The 16,288-nt window shown below is 42.5% G+C and overlaps 1 protein-coding gene across 2 annotated transcripts in view; it reads left to right on the top strand.

Annotated features, from left to right (window-relative positions):
- Positions 1-1,534: 1,534 nt before the first annotated feature.
- The window catches only part of SULF2 (sulfatase 2), an 86,092-nt gene continuing 71,338 nt past the window's right edge, over positions 1,535-16,288 (top strand). The window contains exon 1 of one of the 2 annotated variants that reach the window (XM_071572552.1): positions 1,535-1,612. The gene's annotated coding sequence lies outside the window, so the exon portion shown is untranslated. Of the gene's footprint in view, positions 1,613-2,643; positions 2,824-16,288 lie in introns of those variants that run through there. The other variant, XM_071572554.1, reaches the window with a different exon arrangement.

The raw sequence follows: 16,288 nt of genomic DNA, 5'->3' as shown, positions 1-16,288 counted from the left end.
ACTGAGGACAAAATTTCGTCCATTTGGACTCGCATAAGAAGGATCTCAATCATCTGGAGTATTTTTGAGACTTCTTTTTTTAATAAGACAAAGCTCAGCTGTGTTGAGGACCTCAGATAAAACTTTCCTAGTAGGCAAGAAATGGATCCTATCTTTCAAAGTGTCTGTTTGGAGTAATACATTGCACCATTTACAAGTAATTTTGTAACAGCATTAGTATGGAATACAGGTGGTTGGCTTCACATCTAGAAATAATACTTTTTAATAATAAAAAGACCTATTATTATTCTAATTACAATTGACCCTTTGACATTTACCCCACCTTAAAAATTACATAATATTATATATAAAATCCTGCAAGTCCTGTGAATTCTATCTGGTCCTTACCCTGGTTTTAAATCCATAATTTAATGGCACTCTTCTGTTGAGAAATAAGGGTCTGACAGTTTCAAAAAATGCAAAAAAAATCAGAACATGCATGAGCCCATGAAAAAATGTCCATTTTTTTCCTTGCACAGCATGAATCTCAAAATATTTTAAGTTGTTGAAAGTTGAGAAGAATTTACATCATTTTCTTGACACATCTTCATAAAAATGTTACCCTAGAATCTGTTGGAATAAAGCTAGCTCCTTATTCCCTGGGTGTTCTGTGCAGAAGCAACGGAAAACATGGCGACCCATTAAAAAGCACTATCAGGGAGGTCTGTAACCAAGAAACGATTAATACAAGGAGTAAACCAGGAACTATGGCTCTGCTTTCATTAAATTTACACCTGCACTGCCAGTACCTGGACTACCATTGCATGGGGAGGAGACAGGGACCTAAAACCAGGGCCCAGGAACATGAGGTGCCACTCACGTTTGTGGAAAAACCTTGCAATCAGGAACGCACAAGGCTAAAACTCAAACCTGTTCAACAGTGAGACTTTTGACTCGTTTGGGACAGCTTGCTCTGCTCGCAGGAGATGTCCAAGTCTAAACACTTACAGATTTTAGCCCTTGTTTCTGGCACTTAACCAGGATAAGGCACATTTCCCCGTGCAGCACCACCGCCTGCCTCACGGCACCCCACATGGCGCACGCTGGTTATCAGGTGGGAAGCGCCTAAGTTTTATTAGGTAGGCCTTTGTTTCCACCAACCTGAGGAGGATCAGACCCACACGCAGCTCCTGTCTGTGCCTCACACTTGCACCTCGCTCGCTGCCACACCTGGCGCTGCCGAGGCTGCTGCTCGGGCGGTGCCCTTGGGCTCCCGGGGCGGGGCAGGGGCCGAGCGGAGCGATGCCGCGGGGCAGGGGCTGACCGGGGCCATGTCGCGGGGCGATGCCGGCCGCAGCCCCGGGCCCGCAGGCCGCAGAGCTCCTCGGAGCGGCCGCGATCCCCTCAGGCTGCCCCTGCTGGGCGGCCTCGGGTGGGACCCCCGGCCCGACTGGAGGAGGCGCCTCGGCACGGACGGGGCTGCGGCGGCGGCGCTGGCGCTGCCCGCATTGGCCGGCGGCGCGACCCGGGCGGGGACGGGGCGGGAGCGCAACGCGGAGCCCCCGGCCCGGCTCGCTCGCCGGAACCAGCTCCGCCCGGCACGCCCGGCACCTCGCACGGCCCCGGGCCGCCCGTGAGTGTCCGCCCCGCGGGGCTCGGAGCAGCCACCCCGCGGCAGGGAGGGAGGGAGGCCCGCAGGGCGCGCTCGGCGCGGGCGAGGCGGAGCCGCCGCCTCCTCCTGCGGGAAACCCGCGCGGGCGGGGAGCGGGGAAGGGCGGGGGCGATTCTTCCCTTGAGCAGATCGGGAGTGTGTGTCGGGGAGGTTTTTATCACCTGTAGACGAGGGAACCCCCGTCCCGGTTCCCAGCTCCCCTTCACTGCAGCTTCGTCGGTGCAGAGCCACTGGTGACTGATGAGCCCGCGCTGGTTCCCGGGGGACTGAGGGGAGGGGGCTGAGGGGACACGCTGAGGGGAGGGGGCTGCCCGGGAACACGCTGAGGGGAGGGGGCTGAGGGGGACACGCTGAGGGGACACGCTGAGGGGAGGGGGCTGCCCGAGGACACGCTGAGGGGAGGGGGCTGCCCGAGGACACGCTGAGGTGAGGGGGCTGAGGGGGCACGCTGAGGGGAGGGGGCTGAGCGGAACACGCTGAGGGGACACGCTGAGGGGGACACGCTGAGGGGGACACGCTGAGGGGAGGGGGCTGCCCGGGGACACGCTGAGGGGGACACGCTGAGGGGAGGGGGCTGCCCGGGAACACGCTGAGGGGAGGGGGCTGCCCGGGAACACGCTGAGGGGACACGCTGAGGGGAGGGGGCTGCCTGAGGACATGCTGAGGGGGACACGCTGAGGGGAGGGGGCTGAGCGGGACACGCTGAGGGGACACGCTGAGGGGAGGGGGCTGCCCGGGGACACGCTGAGGGGGACACGCTGAGGGGAGGGGGCTGCCCGGGAACACGCTGAGGGGAGGGGGCTGAGCGGAACACGCTGAGGGAAGGGGGCTGCCCGGGGACACGCTGAGGGGGACACGCTGAGGGGAGGGGGCTGAGCGGAACACGCTGAGGGGAGGGGGCTGCCCGAGGACACGCTGAGGGGAGGGGGCTGCCCGGGAACACGCTGAGGGGAGGGGGCTGAGCGGAACACGCTGAGGGGACACGCTGAGGGGAGGGGGCTGCCCGAGGACACGCTGAGATGCAGACGGGACTCGCTCAAGGTCATGCAGGGAGGCATTGACAGAGCTGGGGTATAACCACATGTGCTGTACTGAAAACTCCTGGTTCCCAGCCGTGTGCTAGGCTGTTCAATAGCTGCAGCGCTTCAGGCATAAACCTGGCGGAGCTGTAGGTAGGTCTCTAATTAGCTGCTTCACTTTTTATCGTTGTGCTTTGAAGAGTTATATATGGATGTTAAGCCTTGCAGAGGTGCAGTGTCTGTGTCGTCTCCCTTGTTTTCTCCAGCCTGCAGACATGTGAATGAATGCGTTAGCAATCGTGCTTTTCTGTGACTAATGTTCCAAGCAATAGGAAATTAATGGTAAAAATATGATGCTTTTTCTAAACTTTTACCATGGCAATAAGTATTGTCTTTGCTGTTAACAGTGAATGTCATCTTACACCATCAGACAGACAGTGACAAGCCCCTTAATTGGTTAGGTGGCAGGTGCATTCCAAAATTACCCTGCAGTGCAATACCTGCAGTGCTTTGCTCTCAGCGAAGGGAGATGTAAAGCATGGCAGGCCACGCTTTAACAGCTTAGGCACTAGAGTATCATGTGGTTATGAGTTCTCCAAAGGATGCAACTGGAGCAATAGTTTTGATGCTAACTGTATGCATAGCAGTTCTCTCTCCTTCCCTCTCTAGTCTCTGAATATAATTTTGATAAGTTTACATAAAGATATTCTTCCATAGCTAACATTCAGTGTTGCTTTTGAATTTCTTGTTATGTGAAAATTAAACTGACATGTACATGGATATTGTTTAGAGAAATGTATTACGAGAGTCCTTCAAGTCAATGCTCTTCACAGAATTTGATTAATCCTTGCATTTCATAGCATGTCCTACAGCAGTGAAACGTAAACATTTAAGTGTGCTGTTCCAAAGCTGTCCCTGCTACCATCTTTCTCAGTTTTACCTTAGCTGCTCTGCTTGGCTTTTGGGGGATTGGGAATTGGAATGTGCGAGAGGATTAGGGAAACACTCAAAATATTAGTTTAAATAGGATAGCTTTATTTTTAATCTGTATTAGGGAGTTAAGTGAACTCTGAACACTTAACTTGCATTGAATTTGATGATTTGTGCTGATTTATAGAATCATAGGGGTTTTCTACTATGGATTTTTGTCATTTGAATGTGGAGGATTGTATGTGTTTGCTTTAGTGTCATTCAGAAAATAGTGTTAAATCATATAATGGATTTTTTTCCTGGACTTTGATATTTGAAGGTAAGACACTCTTAGTTGTTCTGGTGTTTTGGCTATATCATACTTGGTGGTTTGTTTGGTACTTTGTATTTGGGTTTTTTCTGCATTAGATTCCTGGCAAGGAGCCTTATTCTGAGTAATTTCTAGCTGAAAGTGTTTGCCTGTGCTACATTAACTCATTTTGATTAATTTGGCTTTTCAGTACTATTTTCTCCATCATTTTTTTCTAAATGGATAGGTAAATGTCTCCTTTTTATTTAAGTATCTAATATTATTTCATTAAACAAAATGTTAACTTGGAATAGATGCTACTTTGCTATGGCTATGTTTTTTTTTAAGGTAGTCTGTGTATTTCACTGTTGTGATTATCTTTCAAGCATTTGTTATGAGGGTCTCAGGTGGGAAGAGTTACAGTTGCTCATCCACAAAGTAGCAATTAAAATAAACTGGTAATGTCAAATTTGCAAATAAAGCTGATTTAGGTATATGAGAAAGACCCTTCTCTGTTGCGAATGACAGAGTAGGTGATTGAATAAAGCAAATACTTTTGCTGTGTAATAGCAGATGTGTATTTTTGAGATGCTAGATTTAGTAATCTAATATTTCCAAAAAACTCTACAAGTTGGTGCAGTTTTTTATTTTATGTTCCCTTCAAAATTTCTTTTTAGAAGTAATTAATTTGAATGCCAGGCATCTCTAACTTACTGCTCTGTAGATAGCATAGATGATTAAACGTTGTAACACCTCAGAGAAACGTAGTATTTTCTTCCCTTTTTTCTTCTTGACATCCTTCCCTCTGCCCCCCGAACATGTAGTCTTGCTGTAAAGTTTAGAATTGACTGAAAGCAAGATCAAGAACTGCTATAATCCCATCAGAAAAGTTTGGTTAAAGATGTTGGAGAGATCTTGCTTCTAGGAAGAATGCTTCATACCTTTGCAGGTTTTCAGGAAGGATATGTAAGACCTGCCTTTCCAGTTGTCCCTTGAAGTATTCCTGACAGAACACATCTCATTTTTCTCAGTGTGCTGGATCAGTGTCTCAGGCTGCACGGGCACCAGAGAGAACGGCACATAGGCCCACATTTCCAACATAAAATTGGATGGTCCAGTATGCTCATGTTTTTGAGAATATCTCGGGTTTATTCTAATACAAACCATGATTTAATTTGAAACCTGAAACACTAACGGGTGGGGTTTATTTTGTTTGTCTGCGTTTTTTGTTTTGTTGTTCCCCCCCCCCCCCATATCTCACATGGGGTTTTTTTTATTTATTTGGATTTTTGTCTAAGTTTTGGAAATTGCCTGAATTTCTCTGTACAGTTTGTTGCTAGTTAACTGCCTGTCCCCACCACCCTGACTCACCCAAATGGTGCCTGGGGAGAAACTCTGAAATGATGCTGCAAGTTGGGTGAGGGAGGATTCCAGCTAATCAGTGGCTGACCTCTGTGTAATATTTCTGATTCCCATAAAAATGTTCTTCTGGGGTTTTTTGTTATTTTGTGTTTCTGTGTGTATTTACTGGCATTGGTTCACCTTCCACAGTAAAATCAGAATTGCAGCTCACAGTTCAGTGAGTTTAAGTAGTTTGTGGTGAAATTAAAGTTCTTACAAGTAATCACTAGTAATAATTAGCCATATTTAATGGTTAGGAGATAGTGTCAGATTAAAATTAACCTATCAGGCTATTAGTTGTCCCTAATCTGCATATAGTATTCTAAAATGAAAGTTGTAACTTTATGGTGATTGGTAAACTACTGTAAATATCAATCCCTCACAAGAAATAACATAACTATTGGATGAAGTCTCATTGCTCCTGAAAGTCATGTTCCATTTAGAAAAAGGCAGCACCTTATTTCATGTTCCTGAAAGGAAAACAACTGAATTGCCTGCCTTATCTGAAGGTTTTAGGCAGCAATCATGAAAGGCTGAAAGTCTTGATCCCTGAGGTAGGAAGTGCTGTGAACAATAGTTCTGCTGTGGGCTGACAGTTTGATCGTCCCTGTGACTGAGACATGGCCTGGGAGTCTCCAGCCTAAGAGATGAATTCTTTGTATTTAAGAATTTGGGATTTCAAGTAGTATTTGGGCAAGGATGACTGTGGATCTAAAAGATGCTGATGTTATTTTCATCTGGAAACTGAATAAGGAAAACTTCTTAGGGGTATGTGCATGTCCCGGTCAATTGACCTGTTACAGATTCTCTCAGAGCTGCTTATATATATTTGTGTTTTTCTTCTGAATTCTACCTTTGTGGTTGCAGTGCTAACAATACAAAGTCCTTCCTGTGTCCTTTTTTGCAGTGTTATTTCCTGCCTGTTATCCCAGAGCTGGTGCTGTTCAGTGGAGGGAAAGAACTCAGGTCAAAACAGCAGGAATGTGTTTTAGGGTGCAGTTTTCATTGCTCTGCTTTTATACTTTCAGTGTGAGAATTCTGAGCCAGTGCATTGTATTTCTGTTACTGTAACATGAATTCTTGGAAAACACAACTTGCTTCTAAGGCAAGTTAAGGTACCAAAACCTAAATCCAATTCTTCTCCCACACCAAGTACTTGGTAGGCTCATGATAAGAAAAGACTGGTAGTTAATGATTTTTTTATTTTCCCCTGTATTACAGTGCCAGCAGCATTTGAAGGACTTTCTAAATATTCTGCCTCCTTTATGTCATCTATCTTTTCTGTGTCAGAGCAAGTGTGTAAAGACTTGAATGGCTTGCAGAAAAGTAATATGGCTCTGCTCTTTGAAAGCTTTTTTCATAATAATATGTGCAGAGAAATATTTTACAAAATGTAACTCAGCTGTGCATACAGGAGGGCAAGATGGTATAGTTGCCATTGAAGACAACACTGCAACGTGCCTTCTGCCTTCTCATTCACTTGGTACATCTTTAGCTCTTGCTGGATGTCTGGCAGCATCACGATACAATGGTTTCTGTGGTCTGGTTGGGCTCTTTCCTGGCTGCTCCAGATCCCGGCACACTGATGAAAGTGGAGGCATCTGAAGAGTGTATAGAAGTGAGTTCTAATGAGTACATCTAAATCTCTACCAAGTGATTTTTCTTTAGTCACACTTGTCTGGTAGTCAAGCTATAGAATCAAATCAATCTTTAAAAACTCTATCAGATTTCCTTGATTGTGATACTTGCATGGGTTATCTTCTTCCTGCTGTGATACAAGAGCCTGTAGGTTGAGTAGCTGCTCACAGTGTGACATTATGGGGTTTAAATTAGCGACATCAGTGACATAAGTGACTTCCTATTTCAGACTGTGACATTGTTTTCTAAAAGGATCATTAAACATGTGCAAACATCCCAGGGGCAGTAAAAGGTCTTTGGGCCCTGACAAATGACAAATGAGAAAATTACATGTTGTAGGAAAATCCCATTCTTTGGGAATCTGTCCTCTGGCAAGACAAAAACGTTCCCCTCTAAACGAAGAAGGATTAATTGTCTCTTTTCACACCAGTAAAGAATGCTGGAGACTTTTTTACATACTTAACACATATGTTGGTGTCTCTTCCTTTCTGTCAGGCCCTGCTGTTGAACTGGGATTTGTCCCGGTTTTGTTAAGCAGGTAGTCCAGCAGTGCACTGTAGAGAAGTGCTGTAGCCTTGGTTCACATCCATAATCTTCTGGACAATTTGAAGTCTGTCATGTTTTGCTTTTTAACAGCTGTGGTTGTCTTCAGTCCTTTTCCATCGGATGGCTACACATAATAAAAACTTGCATATTGCCCTGATGAAGGCATTAACCACAACTGCAGGGAAGGCCTGTAGGGAAAGGCTTCAGCTGGTTTCAGGTGATCCATGTGACTGCTCCTCTTCCTGTCTGTCGCAGTGCAAGGGTTTGTAGTGCCATAGTAGAGTGCTAATATTGCTTGCTACAGAACAGAAAAGCTTCTACAGTTTGATGCATTTGCAGGTGCTTATCATGTAGTGCCATGTATAAGTAAATTTTCTGGCTCTGCACCCATGGTCTAAAGTGGGACCGAGTACTGTACTTTGCCACTGTGTGTTTATCTCATTAAAAGTACAGCTGAAGTTGCTGTGCTGTCAAACAATAAAATGAATTTGTGAGTGCATCCTGCTTCTTGTAATATGGCTGCAGGTTGAAAAGAACCAGACAGCCTTGATAGTTACTGTAATGTTCAAAACAAATTTAAAAATTCAGATACTTCAAAATTTTCTGGCAATCTTTGCAAGAATCAAGATGTTACAAGCAATTAAAAGAACAGTTCTATTAAATATAAAGAATGAAAATGACTGAAAGATTTAGCTAGCAAAAATGTCTTTTTTTCCTTCTTCTGGAAATGAGATTTGCAAACAGCAAGTCTATAGGATTATTAATATCTATTAGGAAAACCCGCACCTAAACCCAAAAAAGTAAACACAGTACAAACCCAGATTTCAGGTTTTTCAAAATTGAGTGGATGAATTCCTTTGACTAGGAGGTCTGATATTTCTGCTCATTCTGATACTTCTTGAATGTAGATTCTTGCAAATTTTTCTAGGGTATGGATCCCAAGCCCTGAAGGCATGTATTTGGTTTATGCTAGGTCAACTAATAGCCAAGCACAGTGGAATATGTTCATGGTTATTTGGATTCATCTGAGATATACCACTGTAGACCAAACTTTGCAAGTCTGATTCAGAAACAAGTGTTTTAAGCAAGAAAATGTTCTCCAATGCAGCGGAATCTTCAAATAAGTGAAGACTTTCATTTTTAAACAGATGCATGCTCTTTGCCTTCCAGTGTGTACATCTCAGTGTTCTAATCATGCCATAGCAAGCTTTAAATAGAACTTGCTGTTTGTGTCTTCCATGAGACGTGCATCATCCTGTATCTTTGCTCTCAGCGTAGATCACATTAAAATCAGGGGGCATTATTAAGATTCAGTACACCATAATATGTTCTACTGAAGCTTCCCAAAATCTGAACAGTCTTTCCTCCTCCTACAGTTGGCATTGCTTACAACACATCTAAAGAAACAAAAGGTGCACGTCCTGATCAGAGTACTTGAGCTTCACCTAAGAGCAGGTGGTTCTTACCAGCAGAACAACATTAAATCAAGCCACTGTGTACCCCATCACCCTCCATAAAGAGGATTTTCCCATCTGTGTCCCAGTTTATAAGCTTCCATAACTGTAAACAAAGCAATTCAATTTTGTTCTATAACACTCAAGTGCAATTTATGATTTATTTTTTCTTCCTGTCTTGGCAATATTAAAATAGTTTAAGATGCAGGTTTTCAGTGACAACACTTGAATCCTTAATTAAAGATTAATTATGTCCCACACATGCTGATGATGCATGTCTCATGGAAGACACAAACAGCAAGTTCTATTTGTCTACGAAACTTTTAAGAAGTTACTCAGACCCTTTTTCACTATATTCTTTAATTTAGATTACTCATCTGAGACAGTAAGTTAGAGACGTAGAAATTAGTTTATTTCATTGTTAAGTGTGGCCACTTGGACTTGTGGTCAATATTCAGTATTTGTGTGTGCATTTGCATACCTGCATTCAGACCCATTTTGATTGTGTGCGTGTGTGTAGGTTGTACTTTGTCTCATCCCAGTGATGTGGAATCAGTTCGGGGGGTGTGAATGGCAATGGCAGACTTGCTGCCCTGGTATCCAAGATACGTGAGCATGCTGATAAGTTACTTGTTTCCCTGCTGTGAGAACTGGTTGCTGTATTTGATTCTTTAGCTGAATACAAACTAAATTAAATCTGCAGTGACCTATATTGTGCTCTAGCTAATGACCCAGTTAACCTCTGGTTAATTTTCTGTCTCTTGGTGTCCTGGGAACAGGGACATGTTTACTTCAGTTGCCACAAACCTTTAGAAATGTGCCACTGGCATTTATTATTCTAGAGCTGTGTGTTTTAGCAGAAATTAGCTAATGGACCATGGGGGTCTGCAGAAGTTGTGGAATGCCAATGAGGAGCTTTCTTTCATTTTTCCTCCACCCTGATTTACATTACTAAGCTTTTAGCTTTTCTTGATTTTGTTTTTGTTTCTTGAGTATTGATATGTCTCCCATGGAGGAAACAAACTATTTGCTTCAAGTGGAGTAGGACATTATTGTTGGCAGCTTCCCAGGAGCTCCCCTCTTTTGCACGCTTTAAATTAAACTAGAACCAGTACAGATATTGGTAGGGAAGTTTTTAACTGATGCCATTCTATTATTGCATGGCTGTGTTATGCAAATGAATCTAAATATAACTCCAAAATAGTAATGAAGATCTTGTCTAAGGGCAGAGCTGAATACCACTTTTCTGATGCAAATGGGATTCTCTGGCACCTGGGTGGCCTCATCTGTGAATTATATGTTCTTTTTCAGGAAACAAAGTCATACAATAATCAGGAGAAAGAGACTGAATGTGATTATTCGCACCCACTCATAGTAGCAGTTCATATTATCTATCACAAATCCATTAAGTAATTCATAAGCCGAAACAGCCTGAACCTTTCTGACCTTTAGAATGTCTAGTGCTTACAGGGTGAGGCCTTGAGAAACAGCTGTTCTAGAGCCAATCCTTTCGGCTCTGTCTGTTCCTTGAAATATTTACCACAAGTTTCCTCTGGGGATGAAATCTTTCCTTATTTCTCCTTTTGTCCATGGCAGCAACAAACACAGGTAGAAACAACCTACTGAGTGCTCAGCCTTATGCTGTGGTGTAGCTGCTCTGCAAAGGGCAGATGGAGACCCTTCTGCAGCAATGCCCAGTCCCTCGTTGGCATTGTAGGCAGGTGGGTTTGGAGGGGCACTGGGGAAGCTTGGGCTGCGGCAGGACACTTGTTCAGGTGCTTGCTTTATTTTGGGACTTGTTTTGACCTAAGAATCACTTCTTGATGATCATACTTTACAAATATGCAACCATGAGAGGGAGAGGAATTTCCAGGAACAGATTCTTGGGAACGTGTTGCATTCGGTGTCTTGGAGCACCACACAGAATAAGCAGTGTCTTTGCTCTGTGTGTGTCTTGAGTTCTGCAGTTTTGCTGGAGACCAGCTACCTCCACCAACCGGGGACAACTGGCATTATCTTTGCCCTGCCCTCTTTTCATTGTTACCTGTAAAAAAGCATTGAATGTAGGCAAAACCATTCCTGAGACAGGACTGCACAAGCTTTATCACTTGCTGTGAAACCATTGCCATCCACACTGGACTTCACATATATTCTACCTGGTGGTTAAACCAATTTCTTCTTCTCTTCTAAGAGCCTGTATGGAAAGGATCCACCACATTACACTCTACTGGGCACTGCAATCCTCCTTCTTATCGTGAGGAGGGTGGGGGAAATTGTGATTCTATAGAAATACTGCTGAACTTGTGGTTTGTTATGTTATTACAATGTGGTTTTGTGCCTGAACTTAAATGATGAAAAGTATCCTGTATTTTCCTGATATTGTTCTTCTGGTTTGTTCTCTTATGGCAGAGGAAGAAGCAAAATATCAACATCTGTCTTGTTTCCGTTTTCTTGAAAATTAAGTTGAAACAAAAGGAATTTCTAGTTGCAAAAATTGCTCTTTCTTTACTGACTGAAGCTTCTTGGAAGTGAAAACTTGTTCTGTCAGTCATCAGAGAGTACAGGGAATGCTGTGTTCAAAGGGAGCTACAGTGCCCCACAGCTTAGTCCCTGGGCTTTTCTGTTTATGAGCTTATTCTGTCAGGGTCTGTTAGTTTTGGTATTGTTACCGGTTTAACAGGATTTCGGACTTGGTGGTGGTCTCCATGGACCCTTTCCCTATCTCATATCTGAGTATTCCTACTGCTGGAGGGAAAAAGCAACTGTGACTGAGAAGATTGGAATTACACACAGTGTAATTCCCTTATTCTTGAATTTATGAGGAAATTGCTTCTCTTGGTTAGCGGTTGTGAGGAACCAAATTGCAAGCTTTTGAAAGAGTGGGAATGTGCTTTTCAGATGTTTCAAATCCTAAGCTCAGTGATATCTCTTTCTTGTCTTCTCTTGTGTTTAAAAAGAAATCAGTGAGGCAATTTTTTCCTCCATGGATGTATGTGATGTTTATATTAATTTGGACAAATCCGCAGTCAGTGCTGTTGAGCCAGAACAACTTGTTCAGATTGAAGGCTGAACCTGAATTCCTTCAAGACCAGGTAAGAAGAATATATTGAGTCTAATGTACTGTGCCCTGAGTAATATTCTCATGTGGTATGTCTTCAGATTAGGGTTTGTGAGTAAAAGTAATTTTGCCCTCTTGTTGATGGGCCAATCTGACATCATGCATTCCTTTATCCCAACTAATTTCTGAATATCTTACAATGCAATGAATTGTGATTGACTCTTAAAGACAAAGGTATGAAGGCATGAGAAAGATGGAAGAAAAAGATAAAACATTCCTGGAATAAGATTTCACAAAGAAATTTCAGAAATGCTCTTCACTGAATATGATTCTCATTACATGCCTGTTTGCAAAAAAGGAAAAGATTTTTAAAAAATATTTATGTATCACAAAAGATTTCATATAATACATGATGCATATCATCATAAATAATATCTCTGAAATGGTTTTTTTTCTGTGAACTTTTGCATCAACACCTGCAGGAAGGACCTGCTGCTGCCCACACTGGGGGCACTTGAGAGGCTTCAGATTCTACCTCTGTCTCAATGGACTGAAAGGGCTTTACATAAATAGGCTGTAAATTGGTATGAAACTCATCTCACATTTGTGCTTGAAAATAGTTCTTTTTGAAGTGTAAACACTGTAATGAAAAAAACAGTATGTTATTTTGGGACTGGTTTTGTGTTTAAAAACAGAGATGGGTTTTGATCTTGCAAACATGACTGTAAGTAGTTTGTTAATGATGTTCCTGCATCTACTTGTTTAGCCTGAGGGATAGATATGATCTCAAAGCCCTTCTTCCCAAAAGTTAAAATGTAAATTGCCATCAGCTTTAGGGGTAAGAACCACAGGACGTTAGTGCTGGCTGTTTATGGATACTAATTCCATTACTATAACCAAGATGTGAATATGTGTTTAGGTTACTGAAATCTATCCTGTTACACTTTTAATTTCAATCAGAAATTTCACAGTCTAGAGATGGAACTGGGGACAGTTCATACCATGTAAATCTTGTTTTAATAACATCTGTTTTGACCTTTAAAATGTTTTTAGGAATTGTTGCTTTTTGATAAGGAACTGATATATAATGATGACATAAAATGTTTTGTTTTATGCTTGTAGTATCCATGACGATTTAGAGAATGTTGAATGTGGACCCAAAACATATCACACTAACAGTGTAATTCTATTTACTGTCATGGTTATGTGTGGGAATAACAGTTAAATAGCTTATCAACATCTGCTTTACCTTTATTTGGAAAATAAACTTGAATTTGCAACATGATTTTACATGCAACAGGAAAAGAATGTAAAATGAGTGAGGCAGTTTGTGAAAACTTATTACACATACAAACTTGGTCTCTTTTTGTAATTGTCGTACAAGTCTCTGTTTGGAAGGGAGGCTCTCAGTGCCAGAGACCTGCCCGTGCCCACAGGAGGTTGGTGAGGGCAGTTGTGGTGCCCCTGGCAGCCCTGCAGGGCAGGGGGAACTCCAGCCATGCCCCTGCCTTGGTGAGGACGGCAGAACTGCACTGGAAACTTGCTCTCAGTGGCAAACATTTGCCACATCAAGTACGCCTTGGGGGCAATATTTGACCCCTCGCATACCCCTTTGTACTCCACAGCTCCTGCTGTCCTCCCAGTCCCCTGCCTAGTGCAGGCTGGTTTGGTTTTTGTCTGACTGGCTTCCAAGCCAGCGTGCCATGGCCTGATGGGAAGAGCACTTTCTGGGCAGGCCTGTGAATGATGCCCTGCTTGGGTTCCTGTGCGGAGAACACGGTGCGGCCAACACTGCCCCTGCTTGCACACTTAAAGCTGGGTTTGACAGTGGCCCCGAATTTAGCTAATATTGTTAAAAAAATAAAAAAATAGGTTTGTGCCACGATCTGTGGGGTTTACTAAATTTAAGTATTTGAGGGAAGCTCTAGTATTCTCTGTAATGTGAAGTATAAATCTACAATGAAAAATAGTTAGAAAAACCAAAATAGTGGTTCTTGGAGAACTGGATTTGCATTTGGTTTTAGTGAACAGAAGTAATAGATTTCATTCTTCCATCCTAGAAACAGAGCAGTATATTATTTGTAAACTAACAAAATTTTCTTTCAAACATCCAGTTGACCTTGACTGCAGCCAATGACAATTCTTACTCTGTCTTCTTGCTCCACTTGTTACAAAGTGAGGAAATACAAGTGAGCAGAAGGTCTCTCTAAATCAGCTGAAAACTTGGCAGTGGAGTTCAGCTCTCACTTCAATGGGTTGCAGGCCCAAGGATCTCTCTTCTGATGTGGTGCTTGGCTGATAAAGTTTAATGTTACTTCTGTTGGCAGATGTTAGATGGGAAAGGGTCTTGTTAGGAAGTAGATGTTGAAATAGGTGTGTTTGTAATGCCAAAGGCCAGGCATATATGGCTTGGCTATGAAATCATTCTTAGTCTGCTTTTGTACTTGCTTGGATTTTAAACAGAGGGGGAAAAAATTGCTGTTTTTGTGTGCTCTGTTTTTTTTAATTTGTCTAGTCTGAGCATTTGATATTAGGAACTGGGGAGAAGCCTGAGAATGAGGAAATATATTTTGGACTTTGAGACAATGCACTTCTTGCTGTTTATTACTTTGCTGATAATACTAGGAATATGCGTGTGGGGTTGTTGTGGGGTTTTCTTGTTTTTGTTGTTTGGGTTTTTTTATACCAACTGTTCCTCATCCTCCCCAGTATGTAATGAGATGCATCGTTTTCATTCTATGTTTATTGCTGGGTAGATCACATTGAATTTTAATATGCAGACCATATAAAGGTTGCCTTCCTGCCTTTTGATCAAGCATTCGTGCTCATTAGAAATATGAAATCTAAGATATTTTCATGCTAAACTTAGGAATATGCTTCAGCTGTTTGTCTCCTGTCAGTTGTACCCCCATATACCTGGTTAAAACAGAAGATGAAGCAGATAACAGAGAAATGGCAGAAAGGAGTAAAGCTTGTTCTGAGTGAAGTGGCCAAGTTACTTTCTGTGTTACACGTGGCCGAGCAAATGCCCGACACGGGGCCCAGTTGCGTGCAAGAATTGGTCTGTGTGTCATACATGAACACCATAGATGAGTTGTGCTGGAGCTTTTTGTTATTTATTTGTTGCTTTGTATCATATGTCTCTGAAACCTCCTTAAAAAATAGCGTTGCAAATGCCCTCTATGTGTGGTAATGCTGCAGCTTAAGATGTCCAAAATACAACTGTGCTTTTAAGACACATTCTTTTAAAATCTGTAATTGTAAATGGACTGAGCACCATCATTTTTATGTGGGCTTGAATGCCAACTTGAATTTGCATCTTCTGCAGTTGGTGTTACCTTTTTATAGCTCGAAGTGCAGTAGACATTTTGATCACTCAGTGTGAAATGGTATCTTGTAAAGTTGCCATGAGTGTGACTGTATTTGTGACAATTACTCATACATGAGTCTGACCACAAAGTTCTCCAAGTTATGCTTGCTTGAAGTACAGCTGGAAGGTTTTGAGTCTTCAGCAACAGCTGTGACTCAAGATTGTGTTGCCAGCGTAGCTCCCAAGTAAAAAGCAGGAATATTTTAATTTAAATGTCTCTCTGTCATCCAGAGCTTTGTTCTCACTTATTTCATCTGATCAGGCTGTGGCAGTTTCAGTCCATCTGTGTGCTTGTGCTGTACTTGAAATGACTATATAGAAATACAGAGTTTCATCTTTTGTAAGGAGCTATGACATGCTGGTTTCCATTTTGAACCAAATTCTACAGAGGAGCAGCATTTATTTCTTAGGAGAAGCCTGAAGCGAATTCCATCTGTAAATTTGTGATGCATTCTTACAGTTAAGGAAGCTGCAGTGACATATCTATGCCAGAATTCTGTCCTTTTTAATGCTAATTCTTCATGTTTTTCCAGACCTTGCCTAATGTGTATGGGTATGATGAGTCTGAATGAACTATGCTTCACATTTAAGGTGTGTTTAATTAACTGCATAACAATGTAAGAACTTGGAGAAGCCTTTTCCTCCAGATCTGTTCAGAATTTCTTCTGAACATTCTTGTACTGTTAAAACAATTGTTTTAAATACACTAATAATTAAAAATTTTAGAAATAAAATTCAGTAGATTCTGCTCTGTGTAGCTTTACATGCACAAAGTTCTTAGTGCTCGTTGTGTTGTGCTGTACATACCAATAACAACAACAAACTTTGGGTGATTTTATGGTAAACTGAATTCTAATATTGTACGTTTTGGTTATACTTCTCCATCATAGAGTAATGTAGGCTAGAAGAGGCCTGTGGAGGTCATTTAGTTG

The sequence above is a fragment of the Pithys albifrons genome, chromosome 18, assembly GCF_047495875.1.
Source record: "Pithys albifrons albifrons isolate INPA30051 chromosome 18, PitAlb_v1, whole genome shotgun sequence".
Taxonomy (NCBI): Eukaryota; Metazoa; Chordata; class Aves; order Passeriformes; family Thamnophilidae; genus Pithys; species Pithys albifrons.
Note: the sequence above shows the minus strand (reverse complement) of the source record. Positions and strands in the feature narration are given on the sequence as shown.